The sequence below is a fragment of the Phacochoerus africanus genome, chromosome 12 (genome assembly GCF_016906955.1).
Source record: "Phacochoerus africanus isolate WHEZ1 chromosome 12, ROS_Pafr_v1, whole genome shotgun sequence".
In the NCBI taxonomy this organism is placed as follows: domain Eukaryota; kingdom Metazoa; phylum Chordata; class Mammalia; order Artiodactyla; family Suidae; genus Phacochoerus; species Phacochoerus africanus.
The window spans coordinates 60,525,737-60,551,375 of NC_062555.1; the positions used below are offsets into that span (position 1 = coordinate 60,525,737).

General features: G+C 36.2%; 1 protein-coding gene across 1 annotated transcript in view; it reads right to left on the reverse strand.

The window, feature by feature from the left end:
- Positions 1 to 25,639, reverse strand: part of MALRD1 (MAM and LDL receptor class A domain containing 1) — a 600,618-nt gene that overhangs the window by 442,533 nt on the left and 132,446 nt on the right. The window lies entirely within an intron of this gene.

Genomic DNA, 25,639 nt, shown 5'->3' on the forward strand with positions numbered 1-25,639 from the left:
TTACCAAGATGGAAAACGTCTCTATTCTGAAGTTTCTCACCGATTACGACAGAAGAGACTAAATGATGACAAGCCAGCTCTTACGAATTTAGTTACCCCAACAGTGCTTTAAAGCAGAACAGGTTTGCTAAATATTTTTGAAATAGGGTTATCTCACTGCCCTGTAGTTGCTGCAGTCAACATTATTCCCTATTAAACACCTAACTCTAAGGCTGAGTGTCAGTTGCCATTAATGAATTCACACTTGATCTACTTGTTTTAATTCACATCCCTTGCCTGGTTCCCATGGCTAAATGGGTTTGCAGTCCCTCGTGCATGCTAGTTAGGTCAGAGACCATGAAGGATCTGAGACCTGACCATACTCACAAGCTAACAAGTTGGCTTGGCACCCTTTCATATGCATTTACCGACAGAAGACACAAGATCCTTAATTTAGAGATAGCAAAAAGCATCAACCAGAGAAATATCTTCCACTGGTTCCCCAGTTATCAGAGGGCAAAATGAGGGTCAGATGTTTTCCTGAAGGAGTAGTGGGCTGCACCATAGAAGAGGAACCCCAACATTAGGAGACCCTAGTTGTTGTGGGCTGCTGGCACCCCTAAGGGGAAGAGGAGGTAAAGCAGAAGGGGGAGGAGAGGAGGGCAGTAGCTAAGTTATTCTGGAATGCAAGCAAATGTCTCAGGGGAAAGTCTAAGCAACACATCCTTTGCTCAGAAGCTGAACAATGCAGAACACAAGAAATGCATGGGAGACCGTCTCTTGATAGTGAAGTTGGCCAGTGCTACACTGCTGATACATTTAATTTGTGGAAGCATGATGACCCCTTTATGTAAGTGTAAAGTGAAATGTTTACATAAATTCAGCCTCCTTTACAACAGCTCAGTTCACACTACTCTGACCTGAATGAGTGCAATTAGTTCTGAGGGATGGCTACCCATCTCCTGTTAGCCCAGCTCCTTTTCCACCCACAAAGTCTTTCCCATCGGAACTTCTGCTGTATTGAGAACAGAGATTTAAAAAAATAAAATCAAGGCAAGAAGGATGTGGTTGAAGAAATAAGGTCATTCAAAATTTCATTCATGTTTCTGAATTTAGATAGAATTTTTCCTGCTCTTCTTCTTGAATGAAAGAGACAGAAACCTTAAAAAAAAAAAAAAAATCACCAGCTCTGAGTATTCAGGTCATATTAGATTTGCTTTCCACGGTTTTTGAAGGGCTGGCAAACCACAAGGTTACTTCTGCTACTTTTCTCTCTACATCATTTTAGACGAGCAGGAAGAGGCCAAAATTTGAGCAAGTTTCACCCCCCACTTTCCGATACTTAAAAGTGCTTTTCTGGAACTTGTCATCTGGATTTTAGAAGAGAGAAATGTTGCTCAATTTGAAATTAATTTGCTACTTGAAACTCTACAAACTCACATGTGATTTTGAAGCTTCCTTCAGAGACTCATATACCACATAAACCATCTCACATCTCATCTATTATGTGAATGAGGACAAATAATTCTCAGTTCCTCCAGTCCAAGGAATTTATATAGAACCTATTTGGTTGGAGGTTACAAAGAAGCATTTAATTGAAAAAAGCCTGGTCGATACTAGAGAGAGAGAAGTGAAGCAGCTTTAGAATTGATTTAAAACTTTGGAAAACTGTGTTGTTATTATTTTTAAGTGATGCAATAAAAGTGTAATATGATTTTAATAGAATACAGGGAAATATGATCCAAGTGATTGGCTCACATGTGCCAAAATTAAATCCTCATTTAAGAAGCCTAGTTCCTAAATTCTTAAATGTTTTCTTTCAATTAATATTCATGTTTTTATCCTCCACATCATTAAAAATAATATTTAAAAGAAATATTATTTTCATGGACAACGAATCTTTTGTAAAATTAATCACATGCCCCTCATTCTCCTTGTAAAGGAAGCTCCAAATCTAACCCGCACCTCTATGTGGGTACCTCGTAAAACTGATCTGGACCGAAAAACCAGGTCACATGTATAAACCCGAAGGATAAGAGACATTTGTCCTTTATTCTAGTTCTGTATCTCATAATATGCACTCACTGATTGCTGTGAATTCAAAATCCCATTTCGGTTTAGATATCAATTCCTCAGAGAAGCCTTCCTTGACCCCTCAAGCTACAGTTGTCTTCCTATGCAAATTTCTCTCAACTTTTAATTATATTGGCCTGTGTATATTTCAATGTTTGTCTCTTCTAGGAGACCTTAAGGAATCAAGGGGCAGGAGGTTCTCTGAGGGACAAGCACTGTACACACAGCACCTGGCGCAGTGATGAGCACAGAGTCAGCAGCTGACTCTTTTAGGGGAAAATGATGCTTCTAAGGTCAACTAAAACTGTAGATGTTCCGCTTGAAGTCAAACCTCGCTGTTCATGTCTCACACAGCAAATGAGCACCAAACAGACAAAAGGGGCAACATACTGATTTGTCCCAGGATTTCATATGACATATTGAAACTGTTGCTGCTTTTTCCTCCTACAACCCCCTGTATCTTTCTTTCTCTTCTTTACACAGCTTTTTCCTGGATTCCACTTAACGTCTGCTTGTAGGTATATGCTTTTGCTCTCTTCTTTCCCCTTTCCATACTAAACTGACCTACTTCTGCATTTCCAGAGCCTTCTTCCCTTCAATCTTCCAAAATTCTTCAAGCATCACTTTCTAGCTGGAATAACACAAAGTTCATTTATTGGAGGCACTGCTTTTAAGTTGTCTGTATGTATTTGATAACTGTATCAGTTGCAAGCAGTTAAGCAACAATTAAAAAATATATTTTTTAGGAGTTCCCCTTTTGGCTCGGTGGGTTAAGAACTAGACATTGTCTCTGTGAGGATGTGGGTTAAGGATCTGGTGTTGCCGCAAGCTGTGGCATAGGTCACAAGATGAGGCTCAGATCCTGCATTACTGTGGCTATGGTATAGGCCGGCAGCTGTAGCTCCGCTTGGACCCCTAGGCTGGCAACTTCCATATGCCTCATGTGCGGCCTTAAAAAGAAAAGAAGAAAAAAAAAAAAAAAGAGCTGTTAAGGTAATTCAGTTTAAGTACAGAATGAGGCCTTAGAGAGTACTTAGAGCTCCAAATCTTCGCTGTTTGAATAAATGAGACCTGGAAAGTTTAACTGCCTCACCCAGGTGTCTACAGATAGGCTTTATTGGCTAAATAAATAACGTTCAAAACATTTTTTAAAATTCTCACTCCTGTGTGATTTTAAAATTCTATATGCATTAATCAAATATTTACTTTTCATTTTTCTTTTTCTAGGCTTCCAGACTTTCTCTTTCTTTTTTTTTTTTTTTCGCCTTTACTAGGGCCGCACCCGTGGCACATGGAGGCTCCCAGGCTAGGGGTCTAATTGGAGCTGCAGCCGCCGACCTGCACCAGAGCCACAGCAACACAGGATCTGAGCAGCATCTGTGACCTACACCACAGCTCACGGCAATGCCGGATCCTTAACCCACTGAGCAAGGGCAGGGATCGAACCCACAACCTCAAGGTTCCTAGTCAGATTCGTTAACCACTGCGCCACGACGGGAACTCCCCAAACTTTCTTAGAAATCAGTGACTGACAGGAGGTAAAGACCAGGGGAAACTATGCAAATCACACAAGACCAATTCAGATAGTTCTTTGTATTTAGATAATCATATACCCTGATTCCAAAATGCAACATCTACTGTTTAGCATTATAATATTATTAGTCATATAATAATTCTACATGTTATGCTTTAATTTTGTGGCATATTAATACTTATTATATAATTGTACTTCAAAGTCTGAACATACCTAAGCATGTCCTATATACTAAATGTTCTTCCAAAGTAAACACTTTTTTCAATTTAGATTTTAAAATACCAGTTAAAATAATGGCTTTTAAAGCCACTGCTCTTAATAACATTTTGTTCTTTAAAATGTTCGAGTACACCATTTGAAATTTATCTTTTAAGTATTTGCCATTGTCAGGTACCTATGCATTTTGTAACTGTTCTTCAATTTTGACTTCTTGAAATGAAAATCTAAATTTTTTTGGCCACACCTGTGGCATGCAGAAGTTCCCAGGCCAGGCCTCGCACCACAGTAGCAACCTAAGCCACAGCAGTGACAGTGCTGGATCCCTAACCTGATGCACCACAAGAGAACTACTGAAAATCTAATTTTATAGTCATCTGTCTTACTATTTACATGGGGAAATGTAAGTAATCATCAAAAACCACTTATCATCAAAATGCTATTTGATTGTTAACTTTAATGAGCATTATAATGTCGCTTAGGAGGAAGGTATCTAGCTCATCCACACCCATGATTTTACATATATTTGTGCTTTAGGATAAGGCTAAAGTATGTAACAGACCTTCACTGAACTGCAGAATTACCAAACAGCATACAGGGATATCCATAAATGTTGCAAACTCTCTACATAGTGATTAAAAATCCCTCCCTATTCCTTGGAAAAGTGGATAAATTATAAAGATCTAGAACAAAATCTACACCATATTTCATATTCTGCAAAGTCTTTGCAACCCAAGTTATGCTTGAACGTTTAAGAAATATGTTTGTTATATTATTTCTTACTATAAAATGTTAAGGGAATATTTTAATGTAGCTATTAAATTTTCTAGCATGCTAAGGGTCATTAAATTCTTAAGTTTTTTGGGTTTTTTTTTCTGTTTGTGAAGATGTGGCGGCTAGCAAAATGAAGTACTCTTTCACGATGAAACCTCTCCAGCTTTTCAATGTAGAAAAAACTTTTTAAAATTTATTTTTATGGAAGTATAGTTGGCCTACAATGTTGTGTTAATTTCTGCTGTACAGAAAAGTGATTCAGTTATGCATATACAGATATACACATATACTCTTTTTTATTTCCCATTATGTTTTGTTTTTGTTTCTGTCTTTTTAAAGCTGTGCCTGCAGCATATGGAAATTCCCAGACTAGGGGTTGAATCAGAGCTGCAGCTGCCAGCCTATGTACACCACAGCAACACAGGATCTGAGCCACTTCTACAACCTATCATACAACCCGCAGCAACAATGGATCTGTAACCCACTGATCAAGGCCAGGGATTGATCCCACATCTTCATGAATACTAGTCAGGTTCTTAACACACTGAGCCACAGCAGAAACTCCTCCACTATGGTTTATTACAGGATATTGAATACAGTTCCCTGGGCTATAGAGTAGGACCTTATTGTTGAGTTTATCCATTCTCTATGTAAAAAATTTTCATTCATTAATTTGTGGCAAGAACTTTCTGGATCTTGAATCTGTGAGATTGAGTGCATCATCTAGGCTGGCTGGACAAATTCAATTTTCTCGCCTGAGTAATTTTGAGATATATACATAGAGCTCAAATTCTGCCAGAAATTGCTCATAAAAACTTCACCAAACCAGATGGCAGCCCTTCTCACTATACACACTTGAACAAGAAGATTCCCAATGTTGGTCAAAAGCAAAACAACAATAACGATGACAAAAAAAGAAGAAACACATCACTGACACAGAAATACATCTTCATATTAAACTAAGTGATAGAGAATATCCCTCACTTCTGATGATTTTGCTCACTTTTTCCCCAAACTCATCAAACATTGCATTTTTTGTACAAACAAAAAAGTCAAGTACCAATTTCTTACAAATTAGGAGATCACTTCCCCTTGGAAACAGAGAACTACTTCCCAAATCTCTCTCATCCCACTCTCTGATGGACAGATTTCAACCCAGTTCCGTCTGAAGAAAATATCCACGTTCAGTCCCCTTCCCTACATTTCACTCGAGACGAGCCCGAGTTCTTGTTTTCATTTTTGCCTCTGGTGTCCAGCCTCTGCCCCCATGTTTCTTTTTAAGAGGATGAGTTCATTTCCAGCAGTGCTTCAAAGCAGAACTCTCTCTAGAGCACTGGGTAGGAAATCCAGATCAATTTGCATCTGGGGTTTTCTCCTCCAGACCCAGCCATTCCACAGCAAAGAAAATAAGCACCAGGGGTTCCCTGCCATCCTTCTCCCAAGGTCTGCTTCTTGGTACAGTCAGCTTGGGTCTGGTCTTAAGTGACCCAGGCAATTTCCCCAGAAATTGAATATAAACAAAAATGCCAGTTTGTTAATATTAAAAAAAAAAAACCCTAGAAATATGTCTGAATAGTTATGCCAGCTGGTCATCAAATAAATTAAGGTCATCAGAAAAGGAAATCTTGAACAAAATCAAGATCAGAATGTTTGTTGGGTTGACCAAGCAGAGGGCAGACAGTGTGGAATATTCTGAAGAGACTGTATCAGCAAGTTAAAACAGTCAGCTGTCTGTCCCAATGGGGCAGGGTTGTTTTGCAGAACTAAAGCAGATAAAATCTTCACTAATAAAATAACTAAAGCTGGTACTAAAAGTGGAAAACATCATAATTTATTACAATCCAGCCATCTTCCATTAACTCCACTTAGGTTGGTGTATTTTAAGGCAATTTAATAGAGAAAATACGCCCCTTGATGCCATCTAAGAGAGAAGCTTGAATGAATAGTCATACTTACAGTGCACCTCCAGGTATTTTAAAAATAAATCCAGACATTAAATAATGGTGACATCTAATTTAGACATCATTTAATCTATTATTTCCTAAACTTGTCTTACCATCAGACTCATAAAGGGTTTTTATTAAAAATGCAGATTCTTAAGATTGTCCTCTGAAGCTTCTGATATAGTGCATGCAAAGATTGAGAATCTTTTTTTAAAAAAATGTCCCAGCTGGTTCTGATGATTAAGAAAATTTGAGAACTACTAATTTAATCCTAATTCTGTGGGTAAGGTGGATTCCTAGAGAAATAAAATCCTTGGCTTGATACATACACACACACACACAGATAGACGTCTTAGAGATGAAAAGTATTCTGCCTGATAACAGGGTATGAAAGCCTCTTAAACCAGGTTCTATCTACTCAGTGCTACCAGGAAAATGGACATTATGCACATATTTCGCTGCTCAAAAGGAAATTTTTTCTTTTTTCTAAATTCTGGAGGATCTTTATTTGTATGTTGTAGCTTCCTGTTTATCGACTAAAGCCTTGAGAGAAAATTATTTCCAATTTTGATAACTCCCTTGTTTCTACTTCTTAAGAACCGATTCTGTTTTCTCTAGTTCTCCAACGTCACCTATTCCTAAAAAAAATACCGCCTCTCACAGTGAGTGCTTAGTACTTCAGCTTATGTGAATATGAGCCTCCTTTAAAGGCAATATTTCTATGTCAAAAAAAAATTAAAACTACCACAAGTAGTGGAAGCCACTTAGTAGACTTTATTTAAATCTGCTTCTCATCTCCAGGATTTTAAAAGGTACATTGTGCAAGGCTTCAAGCTCACCGACAGAAATCAAGAGCTACCGTAATCCTATTATCAGTGAACACGTGACTATATCGATAGACACGAATTAGCCCTTAAAAAAGTTCCCCTTAAACTAAGTTAAAATTTACACAGATTATACGCAAAAGTTAATTTTGCTATTTACGCCCCATTTCCTTGGGGCAATTAATTGATTATTCGCTTTCAGTATAATACTAACACTCTTGGCTGATACTAAAAAAAAAAAAAAGGAAATAATGGCCATCTCTAAAATATACAATGGGAAGTTCCTGTCGTGGCTCAGTGGTCAACAAAACTGACTAGGGACCATGAGGTTGAGGGTTCGATCCCTGGCCTCACTCAGTGGGTTAAGGATCCGGTGTTGCTATGAGCTGTGGTGTAGGCTGTAGAAGCGGCTCAGATCCTGGGTTGCTGTGGCTGTGGTGCAGGCTGGCAGGTTCAGCTCCGATTCAACCCCTAGCCTGGGAACCTCCATATGCTACGAGTGCAGCCTTAAAAAGACAAAAAAATAAAATAAAATATACAGTGGTAGAGATGATGCTATCAGTAAAATTTGAATTATCTGAAGGAAATTAAAAACAAACTATGATCTTAAATGTGCTTTAGGGTCTCAAAAATAATTGAAATTCATGGTAGTAGCTTATAAAAAAGTTAAGGAAAGCTTTAAGATATGCTAAACTAAATTTTAGTTTCTTAATAAGAAGGATTTTTGTGACTTACAGCATGCAAGAAGAATTGTAGAGTACATTCGTGAATCAAAAAATGAAATTTAGATAATTTTACAATTAGAAACATCTTATAGATCATTTCATTATTCTGATGAGAAGTTAGGTAATTAGAAGATTAAGTAACATCTATAAAGTCACTAGGTCCCTTAAAGGAAATATGATCTTTAGACTCCAGTTATTCTAACTCCTGCTTTCATGTTATTTCCATTTTATCACTGTTTTAAAAGTTGGGAAATTACATTTGCTTTATATGTAGAGTGAAAAATGTCAAACTCAGCATAACAGCATAACAAAACATATGTATCTATTAAAAACAAAACAAGAAAATTCCACATAAAAAGCATCTCAAAATAATTGAATATAACTAATCAGGTAATTTAATGGAAAACCTCTTATGAAGGTATTTTACCACTGAAAAGGGAACAAATTGAAAAAATAAGATAAATTCTTTGTAAACATGATGGACTATAAGCTAATTCATTTTAATCCAATGCTTCAATTTGAAGCAAATTGACTTTAGAGTTATTCTCATTTTTCATTACAATCTTGTTTTTCATTACATTTCACTGTGCTTCATATTAACTATAATCAATTTTTCATTTTAACACATGCTGAAAATACAAAAGGGTCACCATGTTGGAAATAAGTAGGAAGAATATTTATTTCCAATTAATTTTTTTTAGTTTTCTTGGAAAGCTTTTGTAATAGGACACTCCTATTTGAACACAATGATTCTTCTTCATTCCAAAGACGAGAGGGAAGAGAGGGTGAGAATCACATATTCATTTATCTGGGTATTGACACAACTGTACGCACTGAAATTCATCTTCATATTTGCATTATGTGCTTTTGATTGTGGCTGATCTGGTAAAAGTTATAAGAAGTCTGTCTCTATTTTTCAGGTAATTATAATCTAAGTGATATATTAGACTGATAATTTACATGAACTTTATATCCACAGCTAAAATATTTTAGCTGTCTAGATAAACACCTCATTCTACTTCATGCAAAAAGGCACACATCATGTAACTTTTCTCTGGTTTGAGTCCAAGACGACTTTTGCTTTAAAGGCAATTTCGATTAATATTTAGGAACTTGAACTCTGGAGCCACTCTGTAAAGTTAAAAAATTCTGGGTCTATTGCTCAATGTTTCCAAGTTCCTTTATGTTGACCTCATTTTGGACATACAGAAAAGATGAAGAAATAACACAGAGTCCCTTTATGTCCTTTGCCCTACTTCTCCTAAAGGTAAAATTTTATCAAACTATCTCCATTTCCTCCATGAAAGAGTAGAACCCTCCTCTTAGTGTTTTGGGGAGATTATAAAAAGATAACATATAAAACACAGCACCTGGCACACAGTGAGTGTTAGGTTAATATGAGCCATTGTTAATTATTTTGTTTTATATCTATATGGGTAAAGCTTTGATAGAAATGGAGCCTAGAAGGAAAAACAGAAGGGGAAGCTCCATGATCTGGTTTTAGGTTTCCGTGATTATTTAGGGTTTCAGCCAGAACTCATGGAAACAGTTCTCAGGCCAGATTCCCTGTAAAACAGATTAGAGACTGAAATTTGGGTACAAAATTTCTGTTGGGGAACTTCCTTGGAACCAACAACTGGAAGGGAGTGAAAGAAGCAGGACTGAGTGGAGGGAGTGATTGAGCTGTGATGCCATCACAGCAGAGACCTCAGTCAATCACAGAGAGAACCCAGAAACTGGGGTAGCCCTTCAGAGCTGTCCTATACTGAGGCAGAAGTGCTGAGCTTTCAGACCCTGCATTGCCCATACTACAGAAATAGGCTGACTCTAGGGTTAATGAACCTGACTCGTAACCATGAGGACGGGGTTCGATCCTTGGCCCCCCTCAGTGGGTTAAGGATCCAGCATTGCCATGAGCTATGGGGTAGATCACAGATTCTGCTCAGATCTGGTATTGCTGTGACTGTGGTGTAGGTGGTCAGCTGTAGCTCCAATTTGACCCCTAGCCTGGGAACTTCCACGTGCCATGGGTGCAGCCCTAAAAAAAAAAAAAAGAAAGAAAGAAAGTGGGGAGAATATCCTTGTAGTCTTCCCAAACATGGGTAGAGAGCATTAATTCTTTCACCACTAAGTAAAGTGTTAGCAGGAGATTTTGTTACAAACACATGCAATCAGTTTGCAAGTGACAACCTCTAGTCTTAGCTTATTGAGTTTTTATTAGAAAAGCGTTGCAATTGTAAATTCTTTTATGCATCTATTGAGATGATCACCCAACTCCTCCCCGCCTTTTTCTCTTAACAGGGCAGCTTTTCAGATGTTCGCCCAACCTTGCATTAGTGATATAAACCCCATTTGGTCATGATATATTACCATTTTTTTTAATACTGCTGAGCATAATTTGCTAAAATTGTGTTAAGAATGTCAAATCTAAATTGATGATAGATATCAGCCTGTAATTTTTTTTCTCTTGTAACACTTCTAGTTATGGTATGAGGATACTGGCCTCAGTTGAGATAATGTTTCCTCCTTTTTTTTTTTTTTTTTTTTTATTTAAGACTGATATATGTAACCAGGGACTATATCCGGGCCTGAGTTTTCTTTGTCTATAAGCTTTAAATGTGAATTAAATTTCTTGACCTGAGACAGGGATCATTGAGTATCCTCTCTCTTCTTGAGTCCATTTTGGTAATTTGTGTTCCTTTCATCCAGGTGGTCCCATTTACTGGCATAAAGTTCTTCATAATACTCCTTCATTATCCCTTAAATTTCTGCAGACTCTGTCGGTATGATCTCCATAACTGTTGCTCAGTACTATTTTTACACTGACCTTTTATCATTACACTTCGAGACAAGAGAAAGAACATGCAGTTTGCACTAGCTACCATGAGGGAAGAAATAGCTTTCTTTCTCTATTCAGAATAATTAGGCATGAACACAGAGGAAAAGGTTTTTATCTCCTCAACCACTTAGGAAGGAGACAGAGATAATGTGTATTCTAGTTTAGTGACAACCTTCAATTTTTATTTTTAAAATCAATAAAAACTCCTATTACGTTTTTACTATTACATATTTATAACTATTGTTATTATTAGCATTTGAGTAGGCCTGGCTATTTTCTAAGTGTCTTACAGGTAACTATTAAGATGAAATCTTAAAAAAAAAAAAAAAAACTACACAAAACAGGTATATCATTATATGCAATTACAGGTGAAGAAACCACGGCAAGAGAGGTTATATAATTTTCCTAAGGCTACCCAGCTAGTAAATGCCAGAGCCAGGATTTGAACTTAAGCAATTTTACTCTAACAGCCATACGGCATCTTCTTCAATAGCTTGAATTCACTCTATAATATAGTAAAAGTTAAATTCACTGCACCAGAAACATCACTGAGCCACTTAAAATGTGAACTAAAATAAACTCATCTTGTACACCAAATAGTAGTTCCAAGTCCATGTAAACTTCTGTAACATTGCATACACTGTAGCAGGAATATAGCTCTATAATTTGTAGCAGAAGAGTAACACTACAAATTGTAGTTCCAAGATGAATAAAGTTTACTGAGATAGAATGACACTCAGGTAGAACACCCACCTCATCATTAGCAGCTCTCCAAGCAATGATAACGGCAAGAGTTACAGAGGAAATTGTCATTACCTATGAGAGCAGAGATGCCAAGAAAGTGGCAAGAATAAATCTTAAATTGTAATCAAATCAAAGATCCAAAAGCCCGGGACAATATATGAGGAGCAATCGAGTGTTGGAGGTCAAAACAACTAGTTACACACTGTATTTGATAAAGAAGAAATAAAGACTTATCCTAAAATAGAGCCTGGGAGCTCCCTAGCTTTGACACTTCCTAATGGATTTTAATTGCTTTTGACTGTGTTATAATTGAGATGAAGTTATAGCCAGAGACACCATGGGCAAAGGTCTGCTCTTGTCTGATTGAAGCAATAATCGGAACTCTGCAGTTAAAGGATAATCATACTTATGATCCAACAAACAAAAATCATAGCAATCCTGCTAAGCAACAGAATTTCATCTATATGTATTTGCACATTACATATGTGCACAGAGCAGTGAATTTGAGACACAGCAGTTATACTATACTGATAAGGATGTGTTTATAAACAAGAACATATATTTCAGGTTTTCCATAACAGACCTCATTTCAAATATCATAAATAGTTGCTGCAAACCTCGCAAATGTCCTGAAGACTTCGAAGGTTCCAAATGCAAATAAAATTTCCATAGACAGGGACTCGCAGAGAAATTTGGAAGAAAAAAGTCCTTTGTCAAATGTTCAGCATAAACGAAGACTTTAGGTCACAGAATTCCCCACTAGGTTATAAATTTGGGATTATGGGGACTGACTTCCAGTTTTATCATTTTTTAAGACTTCTCTCCATCATAATCCTCTACACTTAATCCTCCTGGGGACTGATTCAGGGATCAATAAACATGTTTAACCTTAAACTTTTGAAAGAATTGCATTCATTCATGCCTTTATTTTTTCTTCCCTTGGCAGAAAGGTTTATATCATAAAATGTAAAGAACATCTGCTATACAAGCACAAAACAGGCCTAATCATTTTTAAATTCAGTAAAAAAATCTAGATGGCGACAATGAAATACTGTGTTTCCAACACAAGTAAAGACATAACAAAGCAAACTAGGATGTGCGCTTGGGTCTTTAAAAAAAAAAAAAAAAAAAAGCTGGAAGATGATTTCCTGAATTCTATTTCAAAAAATCAGCGCTCAAAATTTTATCATCAGATTTCAGTTTGGCCATAGTTGATGATAATGTTTTGAAAATAATTTCAAAACTGTCCTAGAGCAGTTACAAAGGCAGTCCTGATATAAGAGGTCCATTTTGTTTTGTTTTTGTTTTTTAGGGCTACACTTTATGGAAGTTCCCAGGCTAGGGGTCTAATCAGAGCTGCAGCTGCCGGCCTACACCACAGCCACAGCAATGCGGGATCTAAGCCATGTCTGCAACATCTCAGGCCAACGCGGGATCCCCCATCCACTGAGCAAGGCCAGGGATCGTACCCACATCCTCATGGATCCTAGTCAGGTTCTTTACCAAGGAGCCACTACGGAAACTCCATAGAAGGCAAGTTTGTTAAGCCAAAATCACTGAGTTTCTTTTCAGAGTCATATTACGGGATGCCCTAAAAATAATCATCACATGTAATCTCCTTTTATAAAGGAAAATTTTTTAATATAAAAATTTTCAATATAAAAATTTGGATAAAATGGAAAAGAATATAAAAATAATGTGTATATATATATATATATATTTATAACTGAGTCACTCTGCTGTACATTAGAAATTGGCACAGCATTGTAAATCAACCATACTTTAATTAAAAAAAAATTTGGATGTGAACCAAAATCATCGATCTGACATGTTTAGGAAAGAAGAAGGCACTGTGTTCCTAATCTACTGTGAGTTGATACGTTCCATAAACAATTCTGGAAGGAGGCTGTACCCAAAGCATAAATTGGTACTGATCGCTTTGCTCTCTCAGACAGCGACACGATATTTTCCACCTAATGAGAAAAAGTTTAAAGGCATAAATCAAGATAAAGCAATCATCTGACAGAGGATTACAAAGAGGTCCCATACCTTTTTCTTGGAGAATGCTATGACACATTGATTTTCTACTGAAGACAAAAGCCAAAATCATGTGTCATCAATATAAGCAAGTGAAACTATTTGGTTCAATATGTTATACTGTTAAAAAAAATTTGCAGAAAAAAAAGGCAAATTTGAAATATCACACATGATTAAAACAAGTTGGGATGAGCAGAGAAAAAATGTTTGAAAGACATTTCATAAACTTTATACCTAGAGAGTAAACAATACCTCAAAAGGGAATAAACTATTGCTTTTGTTTGTCCAAATAAATACACAGACCCTGAATAGGAAGATTCCTATCCAATGTGCTGAGACTGTAGTTTTTAAGCAAAACAATTCAACCCTGATCATCTAATACACTTTTCTTCCTGTTAAAATTTCATACAAGTGTAGTTAAATACTTCCTTGTAAAGAAGAGGCTGACAGGTCACTATTAGCATATGCAATTCCAAAATGGCAAACAAATCCCACATCTGAGATGCCAACCTCCCTCAGAGCCCCTCAGCTATACAGCCCCATTGTGGCCAAACTTGCAAAATTAGATACAGTGATCCCTGACACTGAGTCTGAGCTTTCTCACTCATTCTACCACTCTAGCCAGAAGGGAGGATAAAGAGAGGAAGCCTTGAATAACAAGGACCCAAGTGGTTGCTATAGGCAACACTAAGGACAAAATAAACAAACAAACCAAAGCATGGTTACAAGTTATTTCAAATAGGGCATAGACTGAAAAGGGATAACAGAAAAACTGGAATTAAAAGTCATTCATATTTAGTATTCTCCTCTTTTTTACCAACTAATCAGTAATTTTAAAAAATTCAACCCAACAATCCAAATCTTTATTTCTCTCTTTGGTTCTTTCCAACATGAATTATATCAATATTTTAGATACTACTATAACATGTATTAATTTCTGTGATTTTCCAATGCTTAATGACCCATGATATAAAATACAGATTACTAATAATATATATAAAATATATTTCCAATGTTTAATGACCCATATGAATATTCTACTCTAACCTTAGAGGGTCAAAAATATTAGATGACGCTTAGTATTACAGATGTCATAACAAGTAGAGTAGGGCTTAACATAATGGATTTACTAGGGAATTAGACTTATTTTCTGGCCCTTGCATTCTTGTAATATTTTCTACCTAACCTTCTCCGCTTCTCTTCTCTACTCGCATGTTCTTCACTCTGGAAACCAAACTCATCCCTCTGCATCAGAATGTGCTGAAGTGTTAACACAACAAACTGTGGTTATATCTGAATTCAGCAGAAAAGGAGAGCCTATGAGAAACTTAAGATTGTAAAATAAGATTTAGTGCCCTGTTCAGTAAGCAACAAATCTATGGATGCTGCTTCCACAGGCTTCAAGCCAGCAGATTCTATCCAGAAACCTTCCAATGCAAACTCTAGCAAACTCTACACACTTGGAAGAAAAATGTTATACATGGCCACATAAACAATTTATGCTTTTAACATTTCTGTATATAATTTCATGAAAAGTGGGATCAACATAACAGCATTAAATATGGCCCTATTTTATTTACAACATTTACGAAACATTTTTTCCTAGACAAACTGAAAAATGATGCACCATTTAGGATTTAAAGATATATCCCACAAGTGGAAAATAAATTATGATTACATGTAAGATTTTAAAAAAATCTTTTCACAAAGTCCATCAGGGTAAAAAAAGCTCTTTATTACCAAAGGATGTTACCAGCACATCACAGAACTCTTTTGGGTTGAGTCAGAAAATTCTGTGGCATGAAGATATTGGGCCAAAGGACCTTTTCTTTCAAAGACCAGGTCCCTTCCTCAGGTCCACCTCATGCACTTTGGAAAAAGAGGTCATGTTAGGAAAAAGTGAGTGTAGGCTTGTAAGCCCTGGTACCTGTGGTGCCAAAGAATTAATACATTGCATTAAACTAGGTTTTTGCAGTACTTCTCAGTGACTACGGCTAATACTGAATCCATACCAAAAAACTCAACCCTCCATGGGAAAAGCAAAAGGGAGACAGATTTCAGTTCTGTATAAGAAAATATTTTCTGTCAGTGTGTCCAGAGGTAGGATGGAAAAATCTCGGGAAGTAATCAATTGTTAATACCGGAGATTCAAGAGTACATTTGGGTCAAACACTGGGTGAGAAAGTGTTTGAGTTAATTTTATTGCTAAATATTTGAAAAGGTAATATTTTATGATTCTAACTTTTAGTGGTGCACCTCCAAAAAAGGCTGCCGAAAACATCAGATATTGGCTCCCTGTGTGAAATAGTTATTACATCTCATGACGTATCTGGACCTTCATTTAAATGTAAGTAGACGTGTGACATAGAGGTGAGAGCAGATATGACGAAGAATCTCCTTGTGTTCCCCTTGTTAGAAATTATCCTTTTGGGAGGTCAGGAGTATGATCAGTACTATAAGAGGTAAAATAAAGCCTCTTTAGAAGCTATCATTTGAGTTTTCTACAAAATGGTTGCGATGACCTTCTCCCTCTCTCTCGATTTCATTCAACAACCTCTACAACTGAGCAGGCCTCAAATACCTTTCCTTGCCGACGAGTGAATGTGACCCAACACATATGGTGCTCTGTAACAAGTTGCTTTGATGTATTGATTTTTCATGGAAATTTCCTGCTGATGGTATAAACTCAGGAGAACGAGAGGTATCTCCTACCCAAAAGGCATGTTGGGGAAAGGAATTAGCAGAGATGCTAAGAAATTCTAAATAATGTTACAAAAAATTGAAGCAGGTCTTATGGCTTAGACACAGCAATGAGAATTCTTCAGAAGGAAAACAAATAAAACATCTAGGTTTTAAGGTTTTAAAACTGCCCATCCAAGAGCAATCTAGGGTAACAAGTACATTCATCTGTATTGGACCTAGAATTTTAATGACAGAGTTAGCTGTGACCTTCTGATAGCAGTGTTCTGGAATAAATGGAACATCTCTCTGTCACACCTGCATGTATCCCACAATATCAGTGTGCAAGATCACAGTTATGGAGACAGTGGCCCATCCTCAGATCTACTCTTCCAAGAGTGCACCAGTTGGGACAGAAAATATCCAAGAAAAGGACTTTTGGAAGGAAACTTTATGGTGACACACCTTACGTGCCTATACACAAACCATTCTCTGCAGTAGTCTATATGATTTCATTAAGACCAATGTACCTCTTAATAACTCAGTATAGTACATGATTAGCATTATTACAGTACATTATTATATAATTAGTAAAAAATGATCAGTGTTACAACCACCAAAACATTCCAAGAATTATGGGGATCTCCAGAAGATACAATATCTAAAGGCCATTTTCTCCTTCCTGAGGCTGTAACACCATGATTTTTTCTGTATTATGAAAATCTAGAAAGACTCTCCACAATATATTTAGAAAAGGTATGAGAAAAATAGGTACAGTTTCAAAACATTCATATATTTTGAAAATTAGCCTTTTGGAATAAACAAATCATTCTCCCCAGTACATGAATAAAAACATGTTTCGGACCACTCAGGCGGCATTTGGAACTTACAGGAAAAAGTTTACTCAAGGAATCACTGGAATTATTCATTTCTGTAACAATTAAATTATTAATTGTTACGCATTGAATTTGAACATCAAAATATTCAAGATAATATGTTTTCAGTGTATTATCTCCTTAGCATTTGTGTTTCTTATTTAATAGGTAATTATGTGTAATTTTGTGGGTAATGCTGCTCAAGGGTATTTCAGTGTCAAGATCATCAGCTTGGGATGCAGGTCTTTGTTCTTAAAAACCTGTAAGGCATTAAAGGCGACATAGTTTCTAGATCTCAGGTTCTTTGCTGAAAGAACAAAAGAGTTGGACTCAATCACTTTCTGCTTGTCTGCTTGTAGATTTTCTAATTCCATGACTGAACTTCAACCTGAAAAACAAAGTCTATCTTCTAATTAATGATGAAAATGAAGACTATCATGTCTTGTGACCTTAACCACATAAAAATGAACATCAATGGCTCTGAGAGTCTTAAATGCAAGTGCCCCAGGGATTTTGAAGTGCTAAACATAAGGAATATAACAATCTTCACATTTTCAACTTAGATTTAAATCATTTGTATGAACACAATAGCCTGTTCACAAGAAAGGAGGAAAGAAATAGTCTTGACACATTTAAGGTATCACCAGAACTTTCCTACTTCAAAGCACATTCAGAGTAAGAGTCCCCTAACTAGCATAATGAACATAAATCATTTTAGGTCAAATACAGTTATGATTTCATACTTAAAGCTGTAAATAATAAGAAGCCAAAATATAAGAATCAATAAACTGATTATTGAAACTAAAATAAAAATTCAAAATTATTGAACTCTCTTATGTATGTAGGCCAATCATTGCCTAAATGACCTAATGTAAGCGCACCATAGTTTCAAATCAGTAAAGAACTACTATGAATATACAATAAAGAAACCAAAGATAAGTATTAAAAAATATGACTAGGAAAGTAGTCCTAGTGTTCTACTCTACTAAGTATGATTTCAATCAAGGAAATAGTCATTCAACAAACATTTACTGCGCAACTAGATCCCACATACTGTGCTAGATGCTAAGGCAATAGAGACATAGTCCTTGCAGTGAGCAAGGACAAGGAAAAGGACAAGGTAACAGGTAGCCTATAAAAACTATGTTATAAAACTGTGCCTATGAAGGACAGAGGAGAATGAGTAGCCAATTCCCTGAAGGCACAGAAAACTGTCAGGCAAGCTTCATAAAAAGGTAAAATGTATATATAAGTGAAACAAAATTTTCCTTATTCTTTTAAATGGCTTTTTGAATTTGTGCAATGTATTTACTCTATCCTCTAAGAATGGACATACACTGTTTTAAGCATTTTGACTCTTGTAAAAAAGTACCCTCTGAATAGCTGGGTACATATATAATTTTGCATATAAGTACAGAATTAAGTCCTAGGAGTGGAGCTGCTAGATCAAAAGATATGCTCATTTTTAACTTTGGTAGAGATTGTCAAGTTATCCTTCTAAGAAATTCTACCAATTTAAGTCTTAATGGAGTTCCCACTGTGGCCCAGCTGGTTAAGGATCTAGTGTTGCCACAGCTGCGACCTATGTCTGTGGCTCAGATTAAGTCCCTGTTGAGGAACTTCCATATGCCAGATTCAGGGGAAAAAAAAAAAAAACCTTAAGAAATAACACCTGAAATGATTTTTTTGCATCTTTGCCAACATAATGGATAATTAAGAGTAAGGGGCCTTTGCCAAACTTCTAGATGCAGGTAGTTCAATAGAGTAGATCTAATTTGTAATCATCATGACAAGTGTTACAGAGAATTTTTTCTTGCTTATAAATCATTGGTAGTTTCTTTTCTGCACCTATCTTTGCCTATTTTTTTTGACTGCTGGAATTTTTCATGACTTGAAAAGCACATCAGTGAGTTCAAAATACATTTTTTCAATGTGTAACTTGCTCTTTAAATTTTGTATTACTTATTTTATTGAAGCATAGTTGATGCACTATATTATATGCTACAAGTATACAATTTGATTATTTACAATTTTTAAAGGTTATACTCTATTTAGAGTTATTATAAAAATACTTTCTACATTCCCCATGTGGTACAATATATCTTTGTAGCTTATTTTATACATAATACTTTGTAACTATGAATTACCTACCCCTACATTGCCCTTCCCTGATCAAATAACAATCAGTTTAGCGTCAACAGAGGTAGTGTTCCTGTCATTTGTGTAAAAAAGCAAAAGTAGGGTAGCAATTATCTTTTGAATTTTGAAACATGTGAATGCATGTACTATTCAAACTAATAACAAAATACAATTTTAACAGGAAAAAAAAAAGGTTACAACAAACCTCAGTGAACTGTAACTTAAATCTGAAAAAGATGAGTAGGTATTTTTCAAGCCTGTTTGGAATTGGAAAGACTTTGCAAACAGAGAAGAGTGTGAACTCAGGGCACTTCTGGCAACTTGGGACACACAGGAAACAGGAACAGAGGTGGGCACAGAAGGCAAGAATAGATACAGGAAAACACACAGCAGTTTGGACTTCATCCCATAAATCATGGAAAGCCACTAAAGGGTTCTGAGTCAGGAAGTACCAAGACCAGATTTGCATTTTAGGAAGATCAGTTTCATTTCAGTGAGTAAGTAAAAGAATATGATGGTAGTAAGACCAGTGGGAAACCACCATTACAACTATTTCAGGTTAGACATGACCCCAACTAAAGTAAAATTATTAAGAAGCAGCAGCAGGAGGGGTAAACACAAGAGCAATAGACTTAGTCTCTCCACTTTTCTATGTCGCTAATACAGGGATTTTAAAACACTTTTGTCTGAACTGAGCTTTTATTATGCCTTTACTGAGAATTAAATAAAGAACATTGTGTGACAACATCTGATATTCAGGAAATATTCACTAAGTCGTGAAAATAGGAAAGACGGAAGGGAGGGAGGAAGAAAAGGCAGAAGAGAAGAAGAAAAGCATAAAGAAGAGGGGAAAAGATAAAGTACCTCATAATTAGTTAGCGGAAGCTACTGCACAAAGAATTCATTTTTCAACACTTTGCCTTTCTCATGGGACTTAATATAGAAAGAGGCAACTGATAACTGAACAAAGTCAGAGAGAACAGGTAAAGCACTACATCCATGAAGAATGATGAAAGGATTATAGGTAATAGTCCATGTGATCAGAGGTCCAGGAATAGCATATATTTTCACCAGATGAACTCAAATATATGTCAAGAGTTACCAGGCATTCGGTAGATACACAGAAGAATCTTGCTTCAGCAGTGGAAACAATTAGCCCTAAGCTGAGTACTGATCCGATCCCACCTAATAAACCTCGGAAGACTAGAAAAGCTCGAACTCTTTCCAACTTAAATGTACACCAGTATAAAGATGAGAAACATGTCTTTCTTTCTTTTCTTTTCCATTTCTTTCTCTCTCTCCCTCTCTCTTTCCCTATTTATCTAACTAAGGTACCCGGTAATGTAAAAGTCACCATAGCTGGCATTCAGACACTAGCAACTAAGTATTTTTAAAAAGGCAGAAAAATACGACCCATAAGGAGGAGACAACGTATTCATTTGAAACTGATTCAGAATAGGTACAGATGTTAGAAATACCATTCAAGGATATTAAAACATTTTTATAGTTTTATTGAGCAATAATTGAGAAATAAAAATTGTACAGATCTAGGGGTTACATCATGACACTTAACACTCATACCACACTCAAGTTACTTATTAGTTCTATATGGTAGTTCTAATTTTTTGAGAACCTATTATTTTCTGTAATGGCTACACCAACTTAGAATCCTACCGACAGTGCCCAAGGATTCTGTTTTCTCCACACCCACATCAGCGCTTGTTAACGTCTGACTATTTGATAATAGCTGTTCTAACAGATATGAAAAGTGTTATCTCATGTTTTTTCTTTTATTTGCCTTTTGCTGTTGTTGCGATGCCAAACACTTTTTCACGTCATTGTTAGTGATCTGTATGTCTTCAGAAAAATGTCTATTCAGATCCTCTAACCATTCTTTAATCTGACTTTTTTTCCTATTGAGTTGCATACATTCTTTATATATTATGCATTTAACACCTTATCAGATACATAGTTTGTAAATATTTCCTCCCTTTCTGTAAGTTCTCTTCATTTTGCATATTGTTTACTTTACTGAGCAAGTGTTTTAGTTTGATGTCGTTTCACTTGCATGTAGTTGCTTTTGTTGTCTATGGTTTTGGTATCTTATTGAAGAAGTCATTGCCAAGGCCATCGTTAAGAAGATTTTCTGTAATCTACTAGAATTTTTTGGTTTTCTATCTACACATAAATCTTTCATGCATTTTAAGTTATTTTTTGAAAGTGATGTGATGAGTCAATTTCATTATTTTGCATGTGGATACCCAGTTTTCTCAATACCACTTACTAAAAAGAGATTATCCTTTTCCGCATGTATTCTTGGAACTCTTCAAAGAGATTAATTGGCCGTATATGTTTGGGTCCACTTCTGGGTTCTCTACATGTGTATTTTTATGCCAGAAACATAATGTTTCGAATACAAGAACTGTGTACTACAATTTGAAATCAGGAAGAGTGATAGCTCTAGTTTTGGTCCTCGTTCTCAAGACTGCTTTGACTATTCAGAGTCTTTTGTGGTTCCATACACATTTTAGGTTTTTTTTTTTCCCCCTAATACTATAAAAAAAAAAGAATTACATTGAATCTGGGTAGTAGGAACACTTTAACAATATTACTGCTTCCAAATCATGAAAACAAGATATCTTTGCATTTCCTAATCTTACAAATTCTTTCAACATGTCTTATAGTTCTCAATGTACAGATTTTTCCCCTCTTTGGTTAAATTTATTCCTAACTATGTTTTTCTTTTTGGTGCTATTGTATATGAGATTATTTTATTAATTTTCAGATTGTTCATTGTTGTCATAGAAATGAGACTAAATTTTCTATGTTGATTTACTATCATATAACTACACTTCACTGTTTAGTTCTAAAAGCTTTTTGGTGGAATGTTTAGAATTTTCTGTATACAATATCATGTCATCTGCAAACACAGTTTTGCTACTTCCTTTCTGATGTGGATGCACTTTTTTTCCTTTTCTTGCCTAACTGTTCCACAAGAGTCTGCTTCAAGGTCTGTTTTTGAAGTTTGCGGGTGAAGGGCTTATTACCAGGTGTGCAGACAAATGTGGATCCCATGTGGTCCCCTAGAAGGGCTCCTGCCAGGTCTCTGGGAAGGTCCTTGAGCAGGCAGAACCACCTCCTAATCATTGCTGGAAAGGGATGGAGCTAAGTTATAGAGCTGTTTCAGGATCTGCCCTTGGACAGAAGACAACAGGTCAGGGAGTGTGGGCATAACTCCTGAAGGGTTCCTGCATAGGCAGGACTGCCCCAGCCTGTGGACGGATCCCAGCACCACCCCCCACCAAAGCACTTTTTGTCCATCAGTTACTGACAGATTATTTTTGTTAAGGGGGGATATAAGCAGAGGACCTCCCCTTTGCTATCTTCTTGTCATGACTTCAAAAAGTTAAGACAATTATTAAGAATTTATTTTGTCTTCTAAAGTGAAACATGGGAAATAAAGACCCAAATCAACCTTGAGAAAAAAGATTTACAATGTAGGAGATGAAATATATACTAGAGGGTATTAAGAGTAGATTAGGCATTGAAGAAATAAAAATAGACACTATTTTGTAAAAAGCACAGAGGGAAAAGAATTAAAAAAAAAAAATGGACAGAGCAGAGTTCCCGTCATGGCTCAGTGGTTAATGAACCTGATTAGTATCCATGAGGATGCAGGTTCGATCCCTGGCCTTGCTCAGTAGGTGCCATGAGCTGTACTGTAGATTGCAGACTCGGCTCGGATCCAGCATTGCTGTGGCTATGGTGTAGGCTGGCAGCTATAGCTCAGATTCGACCCCTAAAATGGGAAAATCCATGTGCCGTGGTGCAACCCTAAAAAGACAAAAAAAAAAAAAAAGAGCAACATTAAACTCTGAAACAACCTCAAGTTGCTTAATTTACATGTAATCCAAGTTCCCAAAGGAGAGAAAAGAAAGGAAGAGAAAGTTTTGGGGACTTTGAGTTAGTCAAAGCTTTCTTAGATACAACCCAAAAGTTTGATACATAAAATAATGGTAATTTAGACTTTGTCAAAATTCAAGAGAATATGTTCTTCAAAAGAGTCTATTTAAAAAATGAAAGGATAAGCTACAGACTAGGAGAAAATATTTGCAATTCATACATAACTGACAAAAGGATTGCATCCAGAAAATATTTTAAAAAGCTCACAAGTCAATAATAAGAAAACAAAAACCTCAATGTACAAAGTGAGCAGAAGAGTTCAACAGACAATTCAAATTAGATATTCATTTGGCAAATAAACACATAAACATGTGTTCCACATAATTAATGGCTGGGTCAATGCAAATCAATACGACAATGATATACCAATATTTACTTGGAATGGCTCTTGAAATGAAGATGATTGAAATGAAGATAATGAGTCCCAACTAGGATATGGAGGAGCAGGAATGCTCATATTCTGCTGGGAATCAAAAACGGTACTCTCTGAAAAACAGCTTAAGATTTTCTTGGAAATGTAACCATACTCCTACTCTATGATCCAGACATTCCAATCCCGGGTATTTATCTAAGAGAAATGGAGGCAGATATTCATATAAATACTTACACACATATGTTCTCAGCAGAATTATTTATAATAACCCAAACTACAAGCAACCCATATATTGAGCAATAGGTAAATGGAGAAACTGTGCTATATCCACATAGTGGAAAACTAGTCAACAAGAGCAAGAAATGAAGCATTGATATATTCTGTAACAAAAATGAAATCTCAAAATAAATGTACTGAAATAGGTCAGGAAAGAAACTGCAGATTGTATGACTTCACTAACATAAAAATTTGGGAGGTGTAAATTAAGGTACACTGGGCGAAAGTTCAGTGGTTGTTGAGGAAAGGAAGTGAGAGCCAGAGGAAGCAATACAAAAGGACATCAGGAAACTTTCAGAAATGAAGTATATTATATTTTAATCATCTTGATTGGTGATGGCTTAAAAATTTTCAATACGTATGGTTTAGAATATGTTAATGATACCTCAGTAAAGCTCACCATAATAATTAGAAGATTGACCGAAATTTCATATGCAATGGCTTGCTGAGCCTTTCCTGACACATAAAAGCAATGGCTTATTATTTCTTTTTTTTTTAAACCTTAGGGCCACAGGTACAGCATGTGGAAATTCCTAGGCTAGGTGTTGAATCAGTGCTGCAGTTGCAGGCCTATACCACAGCCACAGCAATGCAGGATCCAAGTGGCATCTGACCTACACCACAGTTCATGGCAACACCAGATACTTAACCCACTGAGCAAGGCCAGGGATCAAACCCACATCCTCATGGATACTAGTCAGGTTTGTAACCTGGCTGAGCCACAAAAGGAACTCCCAGTGGCTTATTATTTCAACTCTGATTAACAAGCCAAGTTCCTATACCTGAATGTACAATCTGGCCCTAACCTATGTATTTCATTTTAAATGAATAATCCTTAAAAATATTTTTTCTTTTAAACAAATATGTCACAAGTACCTGTTATCTGCTTAATATGAGACTAGGTAATTTCACCTACAATACCACAATTAATTAAAATGTTGGCTGTTGCTGCTCTTGCTCAGAACAGAAACTATATATTCATTACTCAATGAACAAAAATATCTTGTTGCTTTATTTGAACCAAATTCTTACTATCTTAAACAGTTTATCTACACATGCAGAATCTCTAATTTTATCTTTTCATGCTTAAAATTCATTTTAAAAAAAAAAAGAACTCTTGGATAAAATCAGAGTACTCTGTGTCATCCAAGTTGGGCTTCAAACCTCAATATTTATGTTTTACCAAAATACTCCTTGGTTAGTTCCATGGCCATCTGATTTTGAAGCTGCTCCCCTGCCAAGCTGATTTTCTCCTGGAAACCAATACTTGAGTAAATATCATATGGAGAGTTTATCCACCAAATACTAGTTAAGACCAAATTATAATTGACCTGTTTAGATATTAAGAATTCATTTGAAGTGGATGAGCCATTATCAAAGAACCCTCTTCAATCTCATTTCACATGATTACACGCCTCTTACCACTGTGGCTCAGCAGCAAGATATCCCTCTACACAAGGCAGATTAGTTCCCATGATTTCAGCTATGTCTCTATGTGCAAATCACCCATCCCAATGCATTCTCTACTGAGCCACGTGCGATATACATCTACAGTGGAAGAATTTCTTAAAAGCTGGCCTGGAGCTAAGTTCTTGGCTACAAAACTATTGAGATATTTAGATAAAGACAGTGCTTTAAAGTGGGGT